Below are 15,681 nucleotides of genomic sequence, written 5' to 3'. Positions count from 1 at the left end.
CGTGACTTCTTTAGCCATGACCGGGAGTCTGATTTTTCCGAGGGTCATGGACGTGACGCCCGAGAATCCAGTTAATGGTCTTGGTTCTGGGATGACTTCTCCGAGGGGTATGTTCATCCTCTGCAGAGTGTCGCGGAACATGATGTTGACCGTGCTCCCTGTATCGATGAGGATGCGGCCGACTTCGAGATCCTGAATCACCAAGTCGATGACCAGAGGATCGTAGTGGGGTTTATCGAGTCCGGTCGTATCCTGTTCCTCGAAGGTGATTGCGTGACTGGGAACGTCGTCCTCTGGACACCATCCGGGGCTTGTCTCGGCCTTCCGTCCGTAGGCTTTGATCGACGAAACGGAGTCCTGGTAAAAATGCGATCCTCCGATGACCATGTTGATCCTTTGGCGGTTGTTGTTGTTTCCTTCGCCGTCTTGTCTCCGTTCGCGTTTTTCGCCCGATTGAGTTCCAGGAGCGTTATTCTCGGGATTGGCTCCGTCGGTCTTTGGCGGACGGTCAGAATCTAGGATCAGGTCTTTCATGCTCTTGACCGTTGCTAGTTTGCCGTCGAGCAGCTTCATAATGAGTCTAGCGCCGAGGACTTTGCAGTTGGCGGTGGAGTGACCTCTCGTCTGATGGAACTCGCAGCTGGAATTGTCCTTGTACGAGTTCCGCGTCCAGGTGTTTCCGGCGGTCCTCCCTTGTTCGGAATTAACGGCGTAGTTATGTTCGCCTTGGACGTCTTCCCCTTCGTGATGGACGTACTTGTCGTTACGAGAGGTTTTCTTCTTGCCGGACGCTTTCGGCGGTCCATGCTTTTGCGCTAGGATTTTCATCTCTTCTTCCATGATGATGAAATCCGTTGCCTTGTGGAGAGTGTCCTGGATGGTGCGTGGCCTTTCCAGAGAAATCCACTTTCGGAATTTCGATTTGTACCAGAGGTTTTTCCTCAGGGCGTCGATGGCGACTCTGTCGCTGAGGCCTGTTACCCTGGACATCACGAGTTTGAACCTCCTTATGTAGTCGCGGAGCGGTTCGTCTTCCTTTTGAATTAGACTCCAAAGGTCTACGTCGGAAGTTTCCCTGTCCATGAACATGGAGAATTGCTTCAGAAAAGCCGAAGCAAGTTGGCGGAAACTTCCGATGGAGTTTCTTTTCAAGTGGGAGAACCACTCGAGCGCAGCACCTCTGAGGTTCTCGACGAATAGGAGACAGCAGCCGACGTCCTTTTCCCGCTCCGGAAGTTTAGACCTTGCCATCGCAATCTGGAAAGACTGCAGATGTGCTTTTGGGTCTGTGGTTCCATCGTAGGTGGGAAGCTTTATTTTCCCAGGATCTGAGACTCGTGCCTCCGTGATTCGAGAGGTGAACGGAGTTTTTCTCGACTCCTCGAGGAGCAGGTCGATCTCGGGGGCAGTGCTGGTCGCGTGGTGAATCTGCGATTTTACCGCTTTCACCTCGGCTGCAGTTTTGGCGATGTACTCGCGCAAATCGTGGATTTCGTTGGCGCCGTTCGCGCTCCTCTGTCTACGTTGGCGGCGATAGGCCCGAGTCTGGTCCTCAGCCAACCTTTCTTGCTCCGACCAGTAGAGGTCTTCTTCCTCTTCTGTCATGGGTTTTTCGAAGGCTGCCGCCAGTCGAGCTGACTGACTTCGGGTCCTTCTGTGGTGGATGTCGGCGTCTTCGTCGGACGGATCCGATTGATCGCTGACATCCAGATTGATCCTTTCGACGTCGTCTCCTTCGTTGTCCCTTGCGGGAGGTGGAAGGTTGCCTGTCGTTTTCTTCTGCCCCATCGGAGCGGTATCGTCAGGGACGAGTTCCGGGGATTTTCTCGGGGCATCTTTTTCTTGGTCTCCGGGAGTTCCGAAGTCGAGCCTCCTGACACGTCTCACCTTGGTGGATCCGCGCGGGAGTTTGCTTTTCGCTGTTAAGGTATTGACCTGTTTAGCGAGTGAAGCCATTAGTTTCTCTTGTTCTTCCGACCGTTTCTGGGCGGTGGCGAACAGTTCCTTCACCTGGTCCAGCATCGCGGTGTTTGCCTCGGCAGTGACCGTCGATACGTTTCTGGCAGGAGTCTTCTCAGCGTTGGCATCGACGGCTGATTCGTCGTGCATTTGCTTGTCTTTTTCCGCGTCAACAGACATGCTTAACTGGGCATGCGTAGTTGCGAGAAAGATAAACCGTGAATCCCCCTCCTTCTAGCGCCAAACTGTGGGAACCGAAATTCGCACTGTCGATTTTAGTTAAGTTAAAACGTAGGAAAACTAAGTTGACCTAGTTTTCCCCGAGGATCCCGGCTATCTGCTGGGCCACGCACGACAAAGTTAAGACAAGTCTAATTCGAGAATAAATGCGTAAAATAAATAGAGCAAAAAGAAAGAATCTTATTTCCGAATCTGCGGAGAGCGTTTGGACAACAGGTCGAGATCTCGGCCGCAAGAGCTGTCGATCGTCGCTAGTCTTCGAAACCTAGATCTAACCTAGTTGAGTCGCAGCTCGCTAAAAAAGGAAATAAGCGCCTAAGTTCTAAATTGCTCTGGAGTGGTTTCTTTCTTCTGATTTCGGATCCCCCTTCCTCTGCTCCTAGCTTTGCTTATATACTCCCATATGACGGTCTATTCTTGATGGGCTGAGTCTGCCGCGGGCTGGACTTTTTCCATTTTCGTCGGCTTTCGCGTTTATCGGGAAAGTTGACATTTACCTTTTCGGAAAGTTGACATTTTATCTTTTCGGAAGTTTAACATTTATCTTGCCATGCGGAGATAATTGTAAACCGTCGTATCTATCCTTTTAGAAAATCGTAAACGGGTGTTCGATCGGGTTTAGTCCCTTTCGGGCCGTCTTCCGATCTTCCGCTGTTTTCTACGATTTTCTTTTGAAAGAATGCTCCTACTTGGATGTCGAGTCTTTCGGAAGATCTTCGATCCATTGCTGAGGCACATGGTGTTTTAAGATAACCATCACCGTTTTATACGAAGTCTTCCTGTCTGTTGACGTCTTACGGGTTCTTTGGAGTCTTGGAGCAGGAAAAGGAGTTTTGTTTGCGGGATCTCGGAAAGTTGCAAAACACGGATTTCTGGCGACCCGGAGGCCTATAACTTATGCACGAAGACTAGCCGTCCGACGACCCGAGCCAGCGCGGGGCTAGCCGCCCGGCGACCACGGCCAGCACGGGCGCTAGCCGCCGGCGGCCACGGCCAGCACCGGGCTAGCCGCCCGGCGGCCACGGCCAGCACGGGCGCTAGCCGCCGGCGGCCACGGCCAGCACGGGCGCTAGCCGCCGGCGGCCACGGCCAGCCGCCCGGCGGCCACGGCCAGCACGGGCGCTAGCCGCCGGCGGCCACGGCCAGCACGGGGCTAGCCGCCCGGCGACCACGGCCAGCACGGGCGCTAGCCGCCGGCGGCCACGGCCAGCACGGGGCTAGCCGCCCGGCGGCCACGGCCAGCACGGGCGCTAGCCGCCGGCGGCCACGGCCAGCACGGGGCTAGCCGCCCGGCGGCCACGGCAATGACCGGAGTCGGCTGCTCGTTTCCTTCGGTTTGTGCGTATTTTTGCGTTTTTAGTTTTCCGTGGGCTTTTCCTTGTGTAGAAAGTGTTTCTAGCAGTTGATTTCGAGATGATTAATCTCGAACTTAATATTTTCCCGAGGTTTCTCGATTAACAATTAGTCTCTCGAGGTTGCTCTAACATTTTTCATATTTTTCCGAGACTTTCGGACATCGATTTCGTCTTGACCGATTTTGACCCCAACATACCTTTGGAGCTTTCAGCTCGCTCCATGAGTCATCGACCTGAGCTGCCGGAACAGACGGGTTCTGAGGTGCGGTTGTTCCAGTCGATTTGATGGACTCACTGTTCTCCCCCAGACTTAGATTTGCCACCATTCTCTCAATACTCCTGGCTGAATCCAGGAATTTGGCATAGGCATCAGCATCAACACTCTCTAAGCTCTGCTCGGCTTCAGCTCTGACTAAGGCGAGTTCAAGTGGATCCTCGGTGAGAATCTCCTCGATCATTCCCTCATGCGGCTCTAGCGGATCACCATCTTCTTGGACAGTGAAGGTTTGTCCATCCAGCATCGGTTTCTTCAGCATCTGATCCATCTCAAACTTCATCACAGTATCTTCAAGGTGGAGATCAATCTTCCCCTGTCGGACATCAATGATAGCTCCAACAGTGCAGAGGAATGGTCTGCCTAGGATCAGGGGATCATTGGAATCTTCCTGGACTTCCAGAACAACAAAATCGGCAGGAACAAGTGTGTTCCCAACCAGAACTTGAAGATCTTCGAGGATTCCAACTGGAGATTTCACAGATCGATCAGCAAACACTAGGGACATCCTGGTAGGTTTGAAGTCCGTGTACCCAAGGCGCTTAGCCACAGTATATGGCATGAGGTTTATGCTTGACCCTAGATCGACCAGTGAGCATGAAGAAACTGTTCTCCCAATCTGAACCGAGAGGACAAATTTTCCCGGATCACCCAACTTCTTGATCCTTCTATTCTGGAGCACCGCACTGCACTCCTTAGAGACAATCATGAACTCGCTGTCATCAGATATCTTCCCAGAGATCAGTCCCTTAACAAAGCTACGCATGGATGGTATCATCTGGATCACACTCATTAGAGGGAGCTTGACAGTTAGGTCTTCCAGCATCTTCCTGCACTTCATCTTTTCCTTATCCTTGCGTGTAGCCTTAGCTGGAACAGGGTAGGGTACTTTTGGTACATACTGACGAGCAGGAGAAGGTGCTGCAGTCGGTGGAACAACCCCAGCGGGTCTCTCTGCTTCAGCCGGAACAGTCTCAGTGGGTTGTTCTGCCTCTTCCTCATCTGTGGCTACAGCTTTAGGTGACTGATCCGACTCCTTCTGCTTCCCTTTCTCAGCCGATGTGAATCTCCTGGGGTCCAGATCAGGCAGTTGCTTTCCACTCCTTAGACCTACCGCATTGCACTCCTTGGGGTTCTTGTCTGTTTTTCCAGGGAGAGTTCCTTGTTGTCTCTTCACACTCTCAGCAGTCTGAGCAATCTGAATATCCATCTGTCTCATATGGCTTGAGACATTGTCATACTTGGCACTCAGGTCATTGAACATATGATTCATCCTGGTGTTGATGTCGTTTGTGACCTGGTTCAGTGCTTTCCCCTGGATCTGCTGTCCTTGGAGCAGCTGGCTCATCATATTGGCGAGGCTCTTCATGTCATCGTGCGGAGCAGTCTGAGCCGGTTGTGCAACCTACTGATTAACCGGCTATTTCTGGCTGTGGAACTGGGCATTCTGAGTTGGGTTGAGGACAAAGGTTCTTCCTTGATTGCCATAAGGCCTTTGGTATCCACTGTTCTGACCCTGATTTCCTTGAGCTTTATCGTCTGGTTTAGGGGCATTGAACAGGTGGGGATTGTTCCTCACGTTAGGGTTTGGGTGATAGTTCTTGAACTGCCATCCTTGCCCATTCACATAGCTCACTTCATGTTGATCCTCAGCTGACTGATCTGCCTCTGATGTGCCATCCGCGGTTGCTTTATCCTGAGGGGATTCTTCCATGATGAAGACCTGGTTCTGGTTGCTCTTAATCAGCTGATCGACCTTGGCAGAGAGCTCATCAATCTTGCTGTTATCGATGCTTTTCACCTTCTGAGTGCGATCAGTCTCGCGGTTATTATCATCTGAGCTTGAGGCCATGTTTTCAATCAACTCGAAGGCACCTTGAGTGGACTGGGTCATGAAATCTCCCTTACTGGCTGAGTTCAAAGCGTTCTGGTACTCCCAGCCTACTCCATCGTAGAACACTCCCAGCAGATAGTCTTCCTCAAAACCTCAAAACCTTGATGCTGGCACTCTCTGCGGTAGACGTTGAATCGCTCCCATGCATCGCATAACGGCTCGTCCACCAACTGTTTGAAGGTCACGATCTTCTGTCTCAGAGCTGCCGTCTTTGATTTCGTGTAGAAGTGGCTTAAGAAGGCCTCTCGGACTTGTTCCCAAGTGGTGAGTGATCCCGTGGGTAGGGAATCAAGCCAGCGAGCAGCTTTCCCATCAAGAGAGAAAGGGAACATAGTACACTTGATGTAATCGGGTGGTACTCCATTCGCTTTAGTGAAACCACACATCTTCTCAAAGTGCTCGATGTGGTCCATCGGTATCTCAGCAGGAAGTCCATTGAAGATCGTCCTTTGCACTAGACTTATCAAGGCTGGCTTGATCTCGAAGTCTTGCCTAGTGCATGGTGGAGGGTTGATGGCAGATCGCGTAGCAGGCAGATTGTGCAGTAAGTTTCTCTGGCCGATCTGGACAACTTCCTCCGGTTGGTTCTGCTGGTTCGCAGCATTCAGAGCAGCTTGCTCAGCAGCAGCTTGCTGCGCTTGGACCGTTTGCTGCGTCTGCTGCATCTGCTGTTGCATGAGTGCAAACGCAGCAGTGAGATCATCCTGGTGATCACCCATGTTGGTGTTCGTAGATCTCGGCTGTTGACGGTTCTGTCGTTCCAATCTCGCTAGTTCTTCGTTGTTAAGCTGATGCAATGGTCCTTGTGCGTTGCTCCGAGTATGTCTACTGGTCATGCACCTGGATCATCAGCTGAAACAAAGAAATAAACACGAGTTAGATATCTTAGACTAGATATCAAAGCAAAAATTAGAAGTAAAAAATCTGGTCCCCGGCAACGGCGTAAAAACTTGATACACTAAAAATGAATCCTTGCTACTGCCAAGTTAACAGTTGCAATTGTAGTACTTGAGATTCAAATCCAGAGGACCAGTCTACACTCTAGTTCTATAAGTTCCGAAACCAAGCTAAGATGAAGATATAGATTTGGTTATAAAGTGACGATAGTAAACAAGCAAATAAAACACGAGATTGATTCAATTAAACAAGAGCTAGCCTAGGGTATTTCATTGGGTGTTGAATTGAAGCCAAACAATTATTCAAGCGCAATGAAGTGCTTTCTAGAACTCGGATCACTCAGCTGGAACACTCCACTGTCGTGGCAGTGATCGCTTTGCAGATCGATCTCACCACCTAACTGTCGTTGGGATGAGGATAGATTGCAAGCTTTAGAGAACAGGTCCGATCAGTTCACTTACCAACCTAATATCTACTTTCGCTGATTAGGGATACTAAGCTCATTCAATACAAATCAAGTTATCTCCTAAGCGGTTAACTAGGCGATGAACTAGTGATCTAACATCAAGTGATCAGGTTAATGAAAGCAGTAAGAACAGTATCAATGAAGATCAATTATGGATCGCTTATCTATGTTTAGCTCATGTCTCAACACCCTAAAAACCCTAGGCGAGCAAGGCTACTACTCGATCATGGTGCAAAGAATCAAAGACATAAATCCTGAATAAAATTGCATAAGAACAGAGTAGAAAACAATAGGGTTCAGATGATCTTCTCTATGAGAGGATGGATTCTTCTCCCTTACAAGTTGCAGATCGCAATTCACAGTGTTCTCTTGTAAAAACTAGCGTAAGAAAATAGTAAAAAGATAGATGGCGTTTTATATGGAGGCGCCAATCAGAAGAAAAGAGATTAGGGCAACAGGACTTTAATTCCCGAAATAAAGAGTTTCCATATTCGTCGGGAACAATCTCCGGATCACTCCGTCTGCTTGTTCCGCTTGAGAGAGAACAGTCTCGGGACTGTTCTACTTGAGTGTTCTCCGCAGGATTGCTCCAAAAGGACATCTTTTCATCAGGCACCTTCTCTTCTCTCTTCTACTAACTCCAGACCTGTAAAAGGTCAAAAAGGACTAGACTGACACGAATTAGTGACTTGAAACAAATGAAAACATATATACAATGATGTGAAAAACACCATATATCAGATGATTTATGTCTGGCTCATGACCCGTATTCAATCTGAGATGGGAATATCTATGCTCACTTATATTATATGGCCTGATGCATATTAACCTTATACATTTAAATTTCATGATGTCCCCAAGCTTATAGACTTTAGAGTCTGAACCATATAGGTAATGGCCTGTACAGCCAAGCTGTCATATTCATGTTTATAGTATGGTCATGGACCACACGGGTTTGTCATTTCTCCCCCTCATGAACATGCTATAATCTTTTGAATGCTTGAGACATTATAGCCTAATGAGTTTCCCTTGTGTACATTTTACACAACGTGAGATTCTATGGGATAACTCTTTGTGCATTTTGCAATATCAATCTTTGCATCAGTTTAGACCAGGATGGCTAATCCGGTCATGCCATAAAGTGTGTAAGTTTCGTGGGGTATACCAATCTGGTTACCATGGCTCTTGCCTCTTATCATACTGATCGTTAGCATAGTCTTGATCAGTAGAGAATGCAGGTATGGCCTTGGGCGATTTTCAAAACTTTTGAAGGAACCTTTTGTTTCCTTTGCCCATTATATCATTGTGGAAACCATTCTTATATTTTATAATCTCAATGGGTTTCTCTAGGTGAATATAAAGCATCTGAATGCTTGCCCTTATACATATCTGGCCGCATACCCGCAATTTTATCTCTTATCTCTTATCTCTTATCTCTTTGGACAATTAAGGAACTCTTTTCCTTTTCTCATGGTTTCACTATGAAACCATTCATTCATTCTTTAGAATGAAGAAATTTTAGAGGATTTATTATATATTTTATTATATCATTAATTTCAGATTTATAGATATAATTTTCGGAAATTTCAGAGATAAGATTTTAATATAAATGTTTCATTCATATAATAAATTCAAAGAAACACTTTTAATTTAAAATGAGGACGAAAAATCAAACACCAAATTATAAAACACAAAAATCAGAATGTCAAATTCAATCCTTTAGAACATCTGAAGTTTCATAACCCATAAGATCATCTTTTTCATGATCGAAATCGTTTTCATTATCATGGATCACCATATGGTCTTCAGGATTCTTCCCTTTCATACTTTCTTGGTATAGCTCAACTAGATGCTTGGGAGTCCTACAAGTCTTTGCCCAATGGTTACTCATTCCACACCGATGGCATACAGATTTGGTCGAGTTGTTTGAATGCTGCGGTATGAATGAAGACCCGCAGCCTCGACCATGACCTCGTCTAAACGAGCGTCTTTGGTTCTGGTCTCGACCAGATTGACTGCCTTGTCCGCGGCCTGAATTGTATTGACCACGGCCCTGTCCATTAAATCTTCCACGCCTATGGCTGTGGGATTGGACGTGATTAGCCTCTTTCTCGGCTTCAGGTAAAGGTGTGGCACCTGGAGGTCTCATCTCACTATTTATCATCAGTAACTCATTGTTTTGCTCAGCAAGTAATAAGCATGAAATCAAGCTCGCATAAGTCTTGAATTCTTTTGCACGGTATTGTTGCTGTAGCAACACATTACTTGTGTGGAAGGTGGAGAAAGTCTTTTCAAGCATATCTTCCTCCGTTATATCCTCACCACATAGTTTAAGTATAGAAAGGATCTTAAACATTGCTGAGTTGTATGATCCACAGAATTGAAGTCTTGGATCCTGAGGTTTTTCCATTCGTGTCTAGCCTTTGGTAAGAGCACCGTCCTTTGGTGATCATATTTTTGATTCAACTCTTTCCAAAGGTCTAGAGGATTATTAATGGTTAAGTACTGATCTTTGAGATTCTCAATCAGGTGATGGCGACTAATTAATATTGCCCTATATTGATCCTTTTCAGTAGCTTTGTTGTTCTCGGTAATACATTCACCGAGATCCTTAGACTTTAGGATGATCTCTGTATCCAATGCCCATTGGAGATAATTGTCTCCAGATAGATTAAGGGCAGCATATTCAAGGTTATTGATTTTCGACATCTGAAAACAAACATATATATACTTTTAGAAAATTTTATAGCTTTATATAGCTTGATATAAATTCTTTATGTCAGAAGGACCAGAAAAAAAAATTTCTAATAAGTATTTAGATGATGTTTTAATAACTATATGATGCATACAATATATTTAATGATGCATGCCATGCAAACCGGATTCATAACTTAGCAAAACGATTTTAAGTGTTTTCATGATGTAGCCGATTTATAATGGTTTCTAAAATCGATTCTCTCTAGCAACCTAATGATCATGGTACTCCTAGCATATCAACCTAATCGGATTAAATTAGGGTTTATCTCTCTATAATAACAATCGGTTTAAATAATTAACCAAACAAGCAATCAAAAATTGGATTAGGGTTTTATAAAATCGATCTTGATAAAATCCAATTGTCAACCTATTGTTGTTTAGAAAAACCAATTATAACTTTTCAAAATAGAATCATAATACTAATTTGAAAGTTTTCACACGGCTTTGGAATTTAAAAACAATCAAATTCGATTTTAAGCAATTAAAACAAGCAATCAGTTTCAATACTTTAAATTAAGAAATTGATCAAATTTAAGTTTTAGGGGTTGATCAATTTCTAGGGTTTTTCGATTTGATCAAGGGGATTAAGGACACGATATGATCATAAAGATTGGGATGATCACAGGGATTTTTGAGATTCAAAACTTTTTAAGGGTTTGAGTTTAATTGTTTAAAACAATCTCTATCGGACTTGAGAGCTACAATTTACTCAAGAAAGAGTTTTTGGGATCAATTGACTTAGGGTTTTCATTAGGGAAAGAGATTTCAATTTTAGGGTTCAATCTTTATCAATTGACCAATTCAATTATGGGTTCGTAGGATTTATGAATTTTACCTAAGCATTGATATGTAGAACCGGACCACCGAGAGCTGGAACGAGTCGGATCGCGAACTGGATGACCGGAACGGATCAGAAGCTGGTTGCTGTGGGAACCGAAATTCGCACTGTCGATTTTGATTAAGTAAAACGGAGGAAAGCTAAGTAAACCTAACTTTCCCTGAAGGTTCGGATTCTCTGCGACAACCAACGACAAGTGATCAGATAAATGCGGAAAGGTTTTATTGAGATTTGGGACTGGACCTTAAGGAAGGCTGCCTACGTACCCCTTTCGAGGATCAAGTCGGACGTAGTTCAGTTGGAAGGGTTTGAACAAGAGATCGAACTGCCTGGCGGAGTTCGTCTAGTACGAGCGTTAGTCATAGAAATGGGCATGTCGAGAATAATGCCTAGGGTTTCTATGTGCGGAACTCTAAGTAAAAGGATTGTTAGATCCTTCCGAGAGAGACAGGAGCCTGCGGACAAGATGAAAAATAGAATGAGAGGCGGCCGGACGTTCTAGGTCCTACCTTGCTAGTCTACCGCCTGAATTCTAAGTTCTTAACCTAACAGGAGCTCTCTAGGTCTCCAATCTCGGATTTCTCTCTCTCTTAATGATTTTCGCTCTTCCCCTTCTTCCTCTCCCAAAGCTCCTTTATATACTCCTTCTTATGACGGTCTATTCTCCTTCTGGGCCGCAAGGCGGGCTTTTTTCCATTTTCGTCGGCATCCATGTTTATCGGGAAACTTGACATTTATCTTCGGGAAACTTGACATTTATCCTTCCGGAAATTTAGCATTTATCTTGTTACGTAAAGATAAACGTTAATCGTCGTATCTATCTTAGATAATCGTAAACGGACTGTCCGATCGCGTTTGGTCCCTTTCGGGCCGTCTCTAGGACTTCCGTTGTTTTCTATGATTTCTTCGGAAGTTCTTCATTCGTTCGTAGAGTTGAGATGAGTGGGTGTCTTAAGATAACCATCGCTGTTTCGTACGAAGAATTTAAGATCTTCCTTCCGGTTGATATCTTACGAGTTTCCGAAGTGTTTCCGACGGTTTTAGTTTAGAGTAAGAACCGGAGTTTCGTACGCGGAATCTCAATGATTCGTCCTGCGAGGACTTGGGAAAGACTCGAAGTGCAGACTTCTGACGGCCGGGGCCTGGGACTTATGCACGGAAGCTTGTCATCCGACGATCCGAGCCAGCACGGGGCTAGCCGCCCGGCGGCCATGGCCAGCACGGGCGCTAGCCGCCGGCGGCCACGGCCAGCACGGGGCTAGCCGCCCGGCGGCCACGGCCAGCACGGGTGCTAGCCGCCGGCGGCCACGGCCAGCACGGGGCTAGCCGCCCGGCGGCCACGGCCAGCACGGGCGCTAGCCGCCGGCAGCCATGGCCAGCACGGGGCTAGCCGCCCGGCGGCCACGGCCAGCACGGGCGCTAGCCGCCGGCGGCCACGGCCAGCGCGGGGCTAGCCGCCCGGCGGCCACGGCCAGCACGGGGCTAGCCGCCCGGTGGCCACAGCCAGCACGGGCGCTAGCCGCCGGCGGCCACGGCCAGCACGGGGGCTAGCCGCCCGGCGGCTACGGACCAGCACGTGCGTCTCGACGAGGGATTCGATTTGATATGTTGATCGTTTTTTGGGTCCTCACGGTTTGAGAGAACGGGCTCTTTGAAGTTTCCCGGCGGCCAGGACCAGCACAGGGGCTAGCCGCCCGGCGGCCAGGACCAGAACGGGGGCTAGCCGCCGGCGGCCAGGACCAGCACGTGCGTCTCGACGAGGGCTTCGATTTGATATCTTGCTCGTTTTCTGGGTCCTCACGGTTTGAGAGAACGGGCTCTTTGAAGTTTCAAGGCGGATTCCTTGTCGTTCGGCCTGTCCAAACTTAGATTACTTCTCGTTTCTTCCGTATACTTTCGTATGACAAATAGACTTAGCCGTTGATTTCGAGATAACCGTTTTTGACCCCAACAGTTAGCCCCCCAGCATGCAAGACGCGGGAACGATCTTGCGGGCGGAAGATTATGAGTTGAAAATCGAAATTTTTGGCTAAGAGTATTTCATTGCGGAAATCCACATCACCTTTGATTGGCGATCTCGAACGTGAGGTCGGGAAGACCGTGAGTTCGTTGCTCAACTTCGACTCGATTCTTGCTGGTCTGAAATCCGTGTGCACCCTTGTCCTGCATTCGGAGGGTTCGGAGGACCAGGACCACGCAGTCAAGGATCGCGAAGCCGGCGCATATGAGACATGCAGCGGTGGTGCGACCAATGGAGGCGACGGTGAGACCGTTCCTACTTTAGGTGAGTTTTGAGGATGAAGGTGATGCTCCGGGAGCGTCTAGGTTTATCAATCCCTTTAGAGATTTTTATTTTGATTGTGTTTCGGCCGTTTAAGAGGCGATGATGTTGGTGGCTTCGAATCCCGGCCTTTTTCAGGGCATCTGTTGAACTCTGCGGCTCAATCTTTATAAAATATTAATGTTGCGTTTTCAGAACTTCTGTCTATCGAAGTTAGAGGGACAGGGTGTGAGTTGTCGTCTCATTCCTGCCTCCCTGATGATCACCGTATCCGTCGTTTGTACAAAGCGAGATTTTCCTGCGGTTTACGATTTACGCGAAAATTCGTGAAAACGTACAGACTTGAGTGAAGAGACAAGTTTTGGGATTTCGCGTCGTTGACGCTTTGCCTATGAGATGTTAAGATACCAGCAAGGCTGGGTTTAGGGCAAGACCTAGGTTTACTCTCAGACTGAGGCTGTGCGATGACAAATCGGCTTTCGTTTTGCCTGTTTGTGATTTTAACCTGATTCTTACCGTTTTAAAATCCGCGAAGTGGTATCGGCTTATATGATTTATCTGGGCACGAATCGAGCTACTTCCTTTACGAAGTGCTGAACCAAATTTGGATTTTTTGTATAGCGCGCTATGGGATCCCTTGTCGGATGTAAAAGAGCCTACCCTTAGGTGGCTTGTCTGTTTAGGACGTTAGAGTTCGTTTGTTGTGATCAGCAACATCGATATGATGCCATTTAGAAGGCGTATGAAGGTTTTAATCGAAAACGAATGTTCAGGCACGAAGCGACGTCTCGCAGTGCTTTGAAGTTTGTTTTTCTTATGCCATAAAGGACTATGGGTTTTAGAAATCGCGGAATTTTTCTTATGATTTTTTGGTGGATACTGGATCCATTGTTGAGGCCGTTTAGCGATTGGCAAGTTTGTTTGCGAAGAGTTTCGAAAATTCGGTTTCTGTGTTTGTAAAGAGTTTCGAAAAATCCGGTTTCTTCAAAAAACGTGGATTATACAAGCATACACATTTCAACGTGTACGAGTTAATTTTCCCTTGTGCCGCATTTCAAATGTTCGCGGGCTTGGAGATGTTTTGCGAATGTCCGTAGTCAGAAACTGTTGTTTCAGTTTGGACGTGCAAGTTATAAAATTTTGATCGAGGAATTAGGACCAGGGTCGCGTATATTTGACCCAGGGAGAAGTGTCTACCTTCGCTTTGCTTCGCGAAGTGTTGGCCTTCCGGGATTTTAAGGACGACTCGTATAACTCTTGGAGCTTTGTCACGAGTGTTTCTTTTCATGCTTTGTTTACGGGGCGTATTGAACTTAATCAGTCGATGTTAAGTTCAAATTTTTCCGTTAACCGTATGGCTGTTAGGACTGATTTTATTACGAGAAATTTAGCGCATGATTTCCGCTTTGGGCTATGCGACAGAGTTGCTCGCGTAATGGTCACTTGGCGTTTTATGACAAATCGTGGATTATCGTTTGGCCCTTATGTGATTGGAGCGGCGATCGTTCAGCTGTTTTGTCTTGGCGTGAAGGCTGTGTTCAGCCGTTTAACCAAGGAGTTGGTAAACGATCAGACGCGATCCTTTCGCATTAAGGTCATATTGGTTCACGATTGTCCTTAATGGTGATGCCGAATTCAGGTTCGGGCTTTTTTGGAAAGGCGTAGTTGGCCGAGGGCCGAATAGCGTTCGTTGAGATAGACATGCAAATCTTAGCGGAGTTTTCCAAGTTACGGGTGATGGCTTTTTGAAATGATTTTCCACTTTAGGTTTCAGTTATACGAAAGTAATCAATGACTGGTTTCATGGAGATAGAAAATCGCAGATAGTCAAAGTAGCACTGTTTCCGTGGTTTACACGGGAAATGTTTCCGCTTTGATTTTGTTTTTTTGGCGAAAGTTGCTTCGGGTTACTCATGAAGGTTTACCGAAGGTTATTTCGTTAATTTTTGTAGCTCACCGTCGTGCCATTAGTCTCACGGAAGCGGAAAGAGTATGCCAAGGATGCGCCGATCGTTTTCTCGGTTTTTTCGAGAGATTAGATCGGTTTGCGCGTTCTGCCTTAGTCTCATTGATTACTCGAGATTGCCTCATGTCCGTTCCTCTTTGTCTTCTACCGTTTCATTGTCAAAGGTCTTCGAAAAGTCTGATACTGAATCGAGAATCGATTTTTGATGAGACGATCTTGTTATACTTTTACGAATGACGTTTCGTAAAATATTGTCGAGCTTTTTATTTAACGAGAGTTATTCAACAAAATGTTGTCGAGTTAATTTTACGGAAACTGTTTCGTAAAATTGGTTTGAATAGTCGTTGGGTCAATCTTTACGAGGATTGGCCGTGCTTGACGAATGTTGTGACGCCCGATAACCAGCGCAGTACGGGTGCGCTAGTCATCCGGCGCCTAGAGGCAGCATGGGGGCTAGCCAACACTTGGATGTCGAGTCTTTCGGAAGATCTTCGATCCATTGTTGAGGCGAATGGTGTTTTAAGATAACCATTACCGTTTTATACGAAGTCTTCCTGTCCGTTGACGTCTTATGGGTTCTTCGAAATCTTGGAGCAGGAAAAGAGTTTTGTTTGCGGGATCTCGGAAAGTCGCAAAACACGGATTTCTGGCGACCCGGAGGCCTAGAACTTACGCACGAAGACTAGCCGCTCGACGACCTGAGCCAGCACGGGGCTAGCCGTCCGGCGACTACGGCCAGCACGGACGCTAGCCG

At 46.8% G+C, this 15,681-nt stretch overlaps 1 pseudogene; it reads right to left on the bottom strand.

Moving 5' to 3' along the window:
- Window positions 1-8,796: 8,796 nt before the first annotated feature.
- On the bottom strand, window positions 8,797-9,794 carry LOC130496734 (uncharacterized; annotated as a pseudogene).
- Between the last annotated feature and the right edge of the window lie 5,887 nt (window positions 9,795-15,681).

This window comes from Raphanus sativus, chromosome 6 (genome assembly GCF_000801105.2).
Source record: "Raphanus sativus cultivar WK10039 chromosome 6, ASM80110v3, whole genome shotgun sequence".
In the NCBI taxonomy this organism is placed as follows: domain Eukaryota; kingdom Viridiplantae; phylum Streptophyta; class Magnoliopsida; order Brassicales; family Brassicaceae; genus Raphanus; species Raphanus sativus.
This window is presented reverse-complemented; position numbering and strand designations above follow the sequence as displayed.